At 33.3% G+C, this 11,238-nt stretch overlaps 1 long non-coding RNA gene across 1 annotated transcript; it reads right to left on the minus strand.

The window, feature by feature from the left end:
- Positions 1-966: 966 nt before the first annotated feature.
- LOC125692593 (uncharacterized) lies at positions 967-10,231 on the minus strand. The gene is made up of 4 exons (XR_007376771.1): positions 10,208-10,231; positions 2,705-2,883; positions 2,192-2,248; positions 967-1,510 (listed from the first exon to the last, which is right to left on the minus strand). It is a non-coding gene; the product is annotated as an uncharacterized LOC125692593 (long non-coding RNA).
- Positions 10,232-11,238: the final 1,007 nt, after the last annotated feature.

Genomic DNA, 11,238 nt, shown 5'->3' on the forward strand with positions numbered 1-11,238 from the left:
CAGCTCTTAAATGGATCTAGGAGAGGTGGAGCCAGGCTCTGCCCCTTCGTGCAGCACAGGTGAATTGCCTTCACCTGTGCTGCTGTGGCTGACTCATTGCTCACCTCAGGTAATTAATCAGAGGCTGTGATTCAGCAGCCCCATACAGCTTTGCGTTTTGATTCAGAGATACGTAGGTCGCTCTGAAAATAGCCTCTCCTATTTATTTCCATGGAAATAACAATAAATACGTAGAGCACAGTAACACTATTTTATTGACAAAATTCTCAGCTGCAAAGCACTATTTTTCAGTGTGATCACCACCATTAGCTCAGCATTTTACCTATGATGAACTAGACTGCGTGCTGTGCTTGTAAAAATCTGCATAGCAATTCAGAAAGCGGCTTTTCCTTCATTTCCCTGTTACCACTGTTTACATGAATCGTCCACCACTTCACTGTGCTCACATCTACTGTTTGGTCTCTATAAATGTTCAGCAAGCATTGTTGAATGTCTATGGGGACAATTTTTTCCATGTGGATGAATTCAATTCTACACTTCATATCTATTCCCATAGCAGACCCATTTTATTAAACTGTCCCTATGTTGTCATCTGTCACGTGGCAAAAAATGTAATAGAATATTGGTGGGAAAGTTCAATCTCTACTTCCATAACACCAACATCTGTTTCTGACATTGTGGGTCAATACAATAAAATAGAAGGCATTGTTTTAGGAGCAGCCCTCATATATCCAACTAGTATCTTAGTATAAGCTCTGTAATTATCACAGTCTGTTATTTTTAAGGTTTTTTTATTTTAAATTTTTTTTTTTTTTTTTTTATGAAAAATGCAAGGTAATGTTGAAGTCAGATTTATAATACAACTTGAAATTAATCAGAGTTCCACTCTGACTTATTCTGCAAACTCAAAGAGAATTAAAAAATAATAAATAAATTACTTAGAAACTAAAAAATTAGCTTGTTTTAAAACTCAGTTTCAAATAACTTGAATGGAATTACACATTTATATCTGGATAAGCAAAAATAGAAATATCATTTATTTCATTAGTAGCTTTGAATGGAGATGAAAGAAATGAAAGTCTAGATGAAATTCAAGATTTTTTTTTTTTTTCCATCAAAGTGTCACAAGCTGGTGGTGGAGATACTATTAGTGACTTTCAATTAATTTGCTTTCAGCAACAGGAGTGGTACTTGTCTACCACTCTGTTTAACTTGCTGTACTATAATTATGTACTATATTACTACTTGAAACACCCATTCATAAGACAGCATTAGTTGCCATCTCAGGAAAAAAAATAATAATAAAAAAAAGGAAAAACAAAGAAAGAAAGAAAGAAAGAAATGAAGGCATGCAATAGAACAGGAAATGGAGATGTGTTTATTCCAGTGTATATGGACCCTACCCAAAGTGAAAAGGTATCTTGTTTCGTCAGAGGGATAGTCCTGAAATTTCGTCAGTGTTTATACTTGTCGTTGACAGTGGTATTTCAGAAAACTTTATTCAGATGTCCTAGTGGAGTAAAAAAAAAAATGAGTAAAATCCTTTGAATATTAAGACATCTTTCCACGGTGGTTTTATTCTTGCAAGTAACGCAGTGATGAATTAATAACATTCAAATCAGAAAGTTTTGTGGTAATTCTACACACAAATAACACTGAAAAGTCAGTCATGTTTTTACCCTATGTTCTCAAGTGCTTAAATTGATGAAATATGCTAGTTTTACATGCAGTTAATATGAAATAGATTGTGGATGCTAAAATACTATCATTTTAAATTAGAGTACCTACTAAAGTATTCAAAGAACATTTTTTCCACAAAACAGAAGAGTCTTCTTTCCTCAAAGATCAATTTAGAGGGTACTACTCCATTCTTCGTCATTTTTAGCTTAAAAAACAGTACAGGAATCACTTCCAGCTCACACCTGATGAGCCAGCCAATCAAAATATTTTCTTCTGCCTTCATTACAGAAACTGTGAAGATAGCATTACAGAAAGCTATCAAATCTCAAATGATACTATGACTCCAACAATGTATTGAAAAACATTTCTGCTGTTTATAATAACAAATAATTTTGTTAAGTTGTTTTGGGGACACCTGAAGGCAAAAAAAAAAAGTACAAAACGTGTAAACTAGAAGTAAGTAGGTGATAAAATAGGAAAATAAATTAAAAGCCAGATCTAATTTAGGTACCTTTAGAAGTAGCTGCTACATCTTCCCAAAATCCAAGTTCTTGTCAGTCAGGAGGATCTAAAAAATAGCAGTTATCTCAATTTCACAGTCATCTCACTTAGGAAACTAACCAAGAAAGCACACAAAATGATGGAAGTTTTTATAAAGCAAGTCAGGATAAACTAAACATAGATCTGAAGTGCTGAATTTTGTTGCAGGTATGATACAGACAACATGAACACGAGACAATAGCGTGTCCAGTCAGCCAAAAAGGCCAGCCATATCCTCCAAAGAGTGTCCAGTGGAAGGCTACAAACTTGGTGAAGGCTCTAGTGGGGAAGACATAAGAGAAGTGGCTGAAGTCCTTTGACTTGCTCAGCCTAGAGAAGAGGAGACTGAGGAGAGATCTCATCACAACATATGCCTTCCACCCAAAGGTATTAAACACTTAATGTAAATTATTCACATATAATTGGCTTACAGCTTGTTTCTTCACTAATCTGTAGTATCTTGCGTTCAAATGAAAGTACTTACTGTGAGACTGTATACTGAACGCCCATCTATGAGGAACTTCTATAGCATTCATTTGGTTTTCTCCTCTCATCTGTTCTTTGCATTGTTACCTGAGATCTGCACTGTTAGGATGGATTTTACAGTTTAAGCTGGTGATTATATATCTGCTCTGAAGAATACATGTACAGATATAAATTTTTCTGTGAAGAAACCAAAGAATCATAAAAAGCTTTCTTTAAAGTAGTCCATTAGCTTTTTTTCCTTTTGCTTTTACAACTACTTTAGCAGGGAAACATTTTTAAATAGGACTAGTTTTACTTGCTTAGTACTTAGAAAGTGGAAAGAAAAAAAGTTAATGCTTTAAAGTTGTCTCTTCTCAGTTCTGTAATTTCTTTGCAGAATAATTTCCTTTTGTTTATCCATTATAAAGTGCTTCCTTGTTTTAACTCTCCATTTTCTTTTCTTTTACTTTGCTGATTCTAATTTTGTTTTGAACTCTGCTTACAGCAGGAAAGGTCCTCTCTCCAGAAATCAGAAGACTTCTGTACTTTCTTTCCTCTCTTTTCAAGGACAAGGCTAAACTAGGAACATGTAACAAATATCCATTGCAAATACATATCCTTTATCAGACATGGTATTTATTTGCTTACATAGGTTTTCTTCTTTATAACTAGGCAAGTATTTATTTTGCATGAAACAAAATCAATTTTGCTTTAAGTTTGAGTTTTTCATTTGAAACAATAAAAACAGAGTTGAAAACCTTTTTAGTGCACTATGAAATACACATTGGGATTGTAGATTTATATGCCCAATACATGTCAATTTACACATCTGTCACAAAAATGATATAAATCCACTTATTTCAAAATTTATTAGAAAGCATTTCAGCTATGCTAATAGCACTGAATTTGAACTTACCTGAATTACAATGAAAATTATTATAAACCACTGAATAATGGAACAACAGGACAATAATGGAAAGCCACTGTGTTGCTTTGTTCTTGAGGCATTTTTATTACATGTAGCTGTTTATTTCTGCTTAGTGATATAATCTCTAGCCACTAATGTAGAGTGACTCTAGAGTATGAAAATTCTGCATTGCCAATTCTCTAATCATTTAACAAAATTCGAAGTTCTGCACTTCAAAATAGAAAGAAAGGAGCAAGATAAGAGAAGTATGTAATTTCTGTATACATATCCTCCATAGGCTGTATTTGATGCCTCAATAGATTAGAAATATTGAAATACATGGTGGCTTTTTTTTTTTTAAATGAAAAAAATGCATATTAAGTTCCACTGTTTATTATGAATGAAAAAATCTTCCAATTTTGTTTTGCCACTGCTGGAAATGCAAGGGTGCTTTGGAGTTGCAGCATTCAGAAAAAAAAAAAAAAAAAAAAAAAAAACACCAGGATATTGTATGAATCTTTATCCTGTGTTATTAATTCAAACTGAGATGTTAATATGTTGGAAATCTATATATTCTGGGTTTTGAAGCGACACTAGATATCGTGTCAGAATTAACCCTTGGATAACAGAATACCTCAAGGCAAACTTTGACAGCAAGCTGTTTTTTTTACTACTGTCAATCATCTGACTGAAAACGTTTCATTGTTGAAAGAGTCTTTGATTCAGTTATTCAAATAACACCCCTATAATTATCATGTTTCACACACAGACTTTCTCTCTAAGGTGCTTATTCAGTTTTATTGTTTCCTGTAGCTCATACAATATACAGGTAAAAAAAAGAATAAAAGAAGACGTGGGGATTAGCAGTGGCTTTAAGTGTTAATGCCTCATAAGTCTCCATATTCTGAGAAATTCACATTGAAATACTGAGAGTGACATAAGCATTGCATAGTGCATTTGAAGAAAAACACTGGTAAAGCGTGGGAGCAGAAGAGTTATCTAAAGATGAAAAGTAGAGTAAGAAGTATATTCTGTGTAGAACTTCAGTAATATGGCAAAAAAAATACACAATACGTTCTGGTCCAGTAACCAGAAAAATAATACATTTTGTCTAATAATCATCATGTAAAGTACAGCTGAGGTGCTACTGATTCACAAAAGTTTAAGAATTCCTAAAATATATTTCTTACAGTTGTATTCATTTCACATCCTTTAATTTCTTCCCCTATTAAAAAAGGAAAAAAAAAAATAATCTACTTTTCATTTCAACTAATCTTTCCATCAGAAGAAAACTCAGACTGAGTTTTAGCTTCCCTTCATAAGGTGCCATGAAAAAAGACACGTAGTATACCAGAGTCTTGAATTATTATTCACTATATTGTTGTGGTGCGTTAATAGTAGTGAATTTTTCAGGACTGGAGGAGGTCAAAACCGTGCTTTTTATCTTAGGCATTCAATGAGTGCTACTTCAACACAATACAGAAAAACAAACATTTTAGCAGATTCATAAGACTCAGTTTCACCACTTTTGTTATTGCTTTAATCAAGAAGATCTAAAATAGTGTTTAATTTTTATTAGACTGTCAGATCAACATTTGACTATCACTGTAAAATCATTTTGTGTTAGAAATGAAAATATATTTTTTCTGTGCCATCCTAAAACAACGTGTCTGTTCTTTTCCATATCACCAGCACTGTGATCCAAAGATGGCTAAAAACATCTTCCTTTTGCCGAAAGGCAGAGAGAGATTCTCCTCAGCAGTATATGAAAGTCATTAAGAACACTGCTGCAAAGTGAAATAGTAAAAATAGTAAAATGTAATAAGTTAACATATCTCTGCTCTGGTAGCTTGTTAAAAGCACACTATTTTCAACTATATCATTAAATGTCTCACTCGAATCAGCAGCAAAGCTACTAAAACTTGTTGAACCAGAAAAAAGAAACACAGCATCATTTGGAACAACAATTAATTTTGATTGTTCAATTGTTACATGCATTTGAGGATTTACTGCACAAAATAGGTGGCATGATTGTATGGATTACTATGCACAGTGCAACTCACATTTTAACTAAAACAAACTTTATTGAAAAAAATGTGTACTTCGTACTGCATATTGTAAACACAGCTTTCAATATCTCAACTATCAGCCTATATTCAAAATACTATTTTTATCTATAAGGAGTGCTCTGGACTGCATATTCAGTTTGACATTTTTTCTTGGCACTGCCTGATTTAATTATGAATGCAGGTGTTTATCATCTAAAATATTACAATCAGTATTGTATAATACCAGTGTTTTCTGTGTCATTCCATACTGCTTCATCAACTGGCATAACCTTTTTGTCTCGACAATCTCTGATTTAACTATGCATGCAGGTGATCACCATTTAAAACCTGCCAGTCACTGTGATATTCATGTACCCTATTATTTATAGCTGTTCATATCATTAGTACTTTTCAGTCTGTAATAAGGAACAAGAGTTTGAGTGCAAAGAACTCATGAAATTGAGCATTAGATTTTTGTGCTTTGATCACCAAGCAAGAAAAAAAGTCTCCTATCTTTTCTCCACAATTTTAAGACTTCAGTCGTATCATAAGAACAAGAATAGTACATATGACATATTTCATAAATGTGTTACTATAACAACAAAACAGAAAGTAATTTTCATAAGAAAGCATATAAGAACACTACTGTATTCAAGTGTTTAGCTTCTTTCATTCCTTGTTCTACTGTCTGACAAATAACATAACATGAAGAATAAGAGTAACCCAAATAGAAATCGAAGTATCTTCTGTTAAATGGCAGTTACATTGGATTTCAGATATGATTGTAAATACAAATAGCAACAGGAAAATGTTTCATGTTTCACTTCGAAACAACATTTCAAATCCTTCGACTTTGCCAGTGTCTCTTGCTTTAGTAAGGTCTGACTGACCTTGAAGCTTTCTTGGAGGGAAAAAAAAAAAAAAAAGAAACCCAAAAAACAAAAAAATCACAACAGACCTCTTTCAAATTCACTGGTGTATTTTAAAGAAAACAAACAAACAAACCCAAAACACCATTATTAAAATATCTTTTCTTGTTCTATTAAAAAAAAAAAGTATGCTGAAATTTTTGAATGTTTTACAATTTTTTTTTTTTTTCCCCAATATACTAACTTCTACTGAACACAATTTTCTCTAATTTAACTTCTTACAGAAACTATTTCAAAGTTTGACCAGATGGCTCATATACTCTGCACTTACACAATACTGGAAACTTGTTTTTCCACAATCAAGTGTGCTCTATAATAAAAAATAAAATAAGATAACTCCAATTAGATTTTGCATGCCTAGCATTTATTCATTGCCTGGTCCAACTGCTTCTTTAGCCTTTCAAAGGTAATAACTGGAAAAATCATTGATCCTTATTTATTCACCTTGTCCCAGCCAGTGATTCTAGATAATGGAAAGAGCTCTCTTTTAAAAAAAAAAAAAAAGTCTCAGTAACAATTTGTTCATCAAAACATGGTCTTCTTTAAATATATTAAAATCTCCCTCCTTTTTGATGAAGTTTATTGGCAAAAGCCTGCTAATGCACAACAGTAATAGGTGGAAAACATAATAGCACTGCCGTACACTCAATATTTTAATTTGATTACACACATATATGTATGTATTTTTAACATTGTTTTTGTCAGACACATTTCAGGAAAAAAGAAAAGCATCCATATGAATGACTTAACTCATTCAATCAATAGCTTTGTGAGGAACAGATTTGCAAATTTTTTTTTTTTTTAATTGCATGACTCTGTGATGTCAAGGCAAGCATATGCTTCTGTACTGAGTCATTGAACTTTCCTGAATTGGGCCAGCTTAGTTCTGGAGCACTCTGCTCTAAAAGACAGAGTGAAAGGGTCTAAGTTAACCGTCCCTTTCCTTGCCAATGTGAGTAGCAACCCCTGTAGTAGCTAGTATACCTGATAAAAGTTGTTAGAAAAAGGAACAGGTTCCATGTCTTAAAAAAAAAAAAAAAAAAAAAAAAAAAAAAAAAAACACACAAAAAAAACACAAACACACTATTCTTCACTTCAGTTCCTTTTGACAGTTTGCATTAGATCTTACACATAAACTAAATTTGTTTTTTCCTCTTAATGTTAGCCTTCTGCAGCAGAGCATTGCGCCCCTTCTCCAGATTTGAAAATGATATCGCTTCTAAACTCTGTGGCAAAACTCCTCTTAGTATCAAAATGGCAGAAGGTTTCATCTGCAGTTCAGTTTGTTAAGTGGCTATTTGTTCTTACAAGCTGTATGAAATTGCAGACCCACAGAAGTCAGCTTTCTTGATTACTGGAATAATATATTCACTAAAACTATCTTATACCTGAGAGCCGGGAATACTCAGTGTTATCCAAATGGAATTATGGCTGATGATTATTTCTTGCACCCTTGAAAGTTTTGGAAATTGGTCATGGCTTTTCTCTGCATTCAGGACATAAAATGATGACAACCTCATGATTCTTATACAATGCTTTAATATTAGTTATTTCATAATTCATAGAATTGTCACAGAACGGTGAAAGGCCTGGGTTGGAATGAACTTTAAAGATTGTATAGTTCCAACCCCTCTGCTGTGAACACAGTTTCCACCACTAAGTCAGGCTGCCCAGGGCCCTATCCAACCTATCCAACTCTAGGAACCAGGCATTCAGAACTTTCCTGAGCAGAAAACATCTAACCTGAATTTCCCCATTCTAGTTTGAAACTATTTTCCGTTGTCTCATTACCATCCAACTGTGCAAAAAGACATCTCCTTCTTGTTTATAGGTTCCTCTTTTGTACTAGAAGGCTGCAACGAGGTCTTCCCAGATTCTTCTATTCTCCAAGAAGTCCAGCTCACTAATCCTTTTTTATAAGAGAGATGCTCCAGCCCTCTGATTATCTTCTCTAGACCCATCCCAACAGGAGTAAGAATTGGTGTGACAAATAATACTACTGAACTAATTATGTGGATTAGATATATTAATCAAATAATGGAGTAGGAGAATGCTTTTGGCTATGAGACAAAGTTATCAGTCGGTACAATACGAGTTGTCTCCAAAGTTTTCTAACACATTCAAATTAAAGAAATTAAAAAAGACAGTGTTGATTCAAAAATAAATTCATTTTCATTTCAGTTGAAGTACTTTAAATTACAATAGAAACTAATCTTAGGCTCAAGAACAGTGACCACACATTGACTGTAGTAGATGAAAAATCAGTGTCACCACTGGAATAAATCTGCAAGTCTATAATATGTTCCTATGTGTGCATTAAACACTATTTTATACTTGATAATTTGTGTTATCGTATTTTCCACAGCTATTTGGAAGTGACTTCTCACACTGTAAGGGGAAAGAAAAGGAACCTTTAAAGAAAAGTATTAGAAAGTTTGAAGTCTGCGGTGTGTAAATTTGTTTTTTTTTTTAAAAAAAAATACTATTACTGAGAGGCTTTTTTTTTGTTTTGTTTTTGCATTGTGTTCCTCTATTTTGTTTTCCCCTTATTTTTCACTACTACAATTCCAGGGAAAGTGGGACAAAAAAAAAAAAAAAAGCTGCACAAAGATTTCCTTTTTTTTCCTGATAATATTAGTTTCTCTCAATCCACTTTCTGGACTACCAGTCTGAGGAGATAATAGAGAAAGAATAGGCCGTATGCTGCAAACAAAAATTTAGACCAAATCTTTATGTCATATTCAGAATTAATAAATATTTATTCACTATCAATTCATTAAGTGGTTTCAGCTGTTTGTGAAGTCACACACAGTTGTGAAGTCTTTTTGGCACAATTGGTGCCAAAAAGAATTGCTTCCTGAATACTAAGTCACATATTTACAGACTTCTAAAAATCAATTAAATTTAATGGTCATTTAAAAACATGACTAAAAATAATGTGAGAAAAGAATTGTGATAAGAGAGGCCATTTTTAAGAAACTTGAAACTTAAAATCCTTGGAAAGACCAATATAATTTACAGATAGCACAGAAAAGATTTCTGTAAAAGATTCAGTCATTGGATTTGTATTCTGTTCAGTTGGTTCTCACCTCACGTGATTTGGCTGTAGTGATATTATGGAAGGCTAGAATCATAGAAGCACAAGGTTGGAAAGGACCTACAAGACCATCTGGCCTAATCAACTATGTTGAAAGCCTTCTAAAAATAATGGTAGTACTCTCTCTTCCTTCACTAAGGCAGAGATTTTATCACAGAAAGTTTGTCAAGCACAATATTTCCTTAATAAATCTATTATGGTTGCTCACAATAACCTACTTTTCTTCATGTGCCCAGGTATGTAAGCAACTAAGCTGAGGGTGATCAATGTAGAGTTTACAAGATTCGCCTATTTTTTTAAAACATTCAATACTTAACTTTTTAACAAATATCCCCTATTTACCACAACCTTTCAAAAGAGAAAGATAGAGAACAGCTTTCTAGACATGTATATAAATTACAGTGCTATAGGTTGTAACACTATAATGCAGTGGAAATTCCATGATAATAGCGGGGTGGCACAACTCTAGCCTACAGCAAATGACAACAAGACCTAATACAGCAGCCATAGACACAGACACAAAGGAAGAAAAATTGCTTACCTTTGGAAGGCCTCAGGTACAAAGGGATAACTAACAAGATACCCTTGCCCCCACTATCAAACCTTAAATAAGGTCTGGGAAGGGGTGGCTACACCTGAGCTCCCCTGGGTTGGCCCTGCCTTCCCACCATGCTCAATCACTGTTTCAGGTGGTGACTCAGCATTTCTCCTACAGACCTCAAGAAAGATTTGAGCATTTTTCATAGAAGAACACCTTAAATCTATATCTTGTAACTACTAATAAGTAACTATTGCACAATAAACAGCACAAATTTATTTTCTTTTGAATTAATGGCTAGAGATATGCTGTAAGAATTGCTGGTTAGTCACATAAATTCTGATGAGAAAACATTCTGTGTCCTAACACTGAAGAATTTCAAATGTGAAAATACATAGTAAGGACATCAACAGGAAGCTTGAGTAGCTTATAAAAATCATTAGGAGTACATTCATTGACCCACAGATAAAAGTTTACAGTGTGTAATATTTTTGTAATAATGTGGACAAGTTAGTTCCATTTGAAAATTCCTGTTAATATTTGGTGACTAGACAGAAGAAATTCAGTGCATCATTTTTATGGATATTTATTTACCTTCACAGATCACTGAGTTTATCCAGATACTACAATTAATGTTTGCTAAAACTGAAGGCTCCAAGATGCTTGTGGATGACTCAGCAAAAATGTATTTTCTAATGGCATTATATTGATCTTAACTGCATATCCTTCAAAAATAATCTATGTGTCTGGAAGCTTTGACCTGAATTTTCAATGACAGCTGAATGTTTTTCTATTTATTTATTTGATCCTCTCTGTTTTAGGCATAGTTTTAGCAGAGTGTCTTAGGATTTATAGGATAAACTGAAAAAAGTCCCTGTTGCTGAATGTTGAATGTAATTATATTTTAAATACATCATTACACATGCTGATATAAAGCTTTTGCTCAGAGAAAATGGGGGAAAATTGCTAAAAAAAAAACTTATAAAATCATGGTTATCTTCATGCTTGTAATCCTATCCCAAACTCACCATTAA

This window comes from Lagopus muta, chromosome 4 (assembly GCF_023343835.1).
Source record: "Lagopus muta isolate bLagMut1 chromosome 4, bLagMut1 primary, whole genome shotgun sequence".
Taxonomy (NCBI): Eukaryota; Metazoa; Chordata; class Aves; order Galliformes; family Phasianidae; genus Lagopus; species Lagopus muta.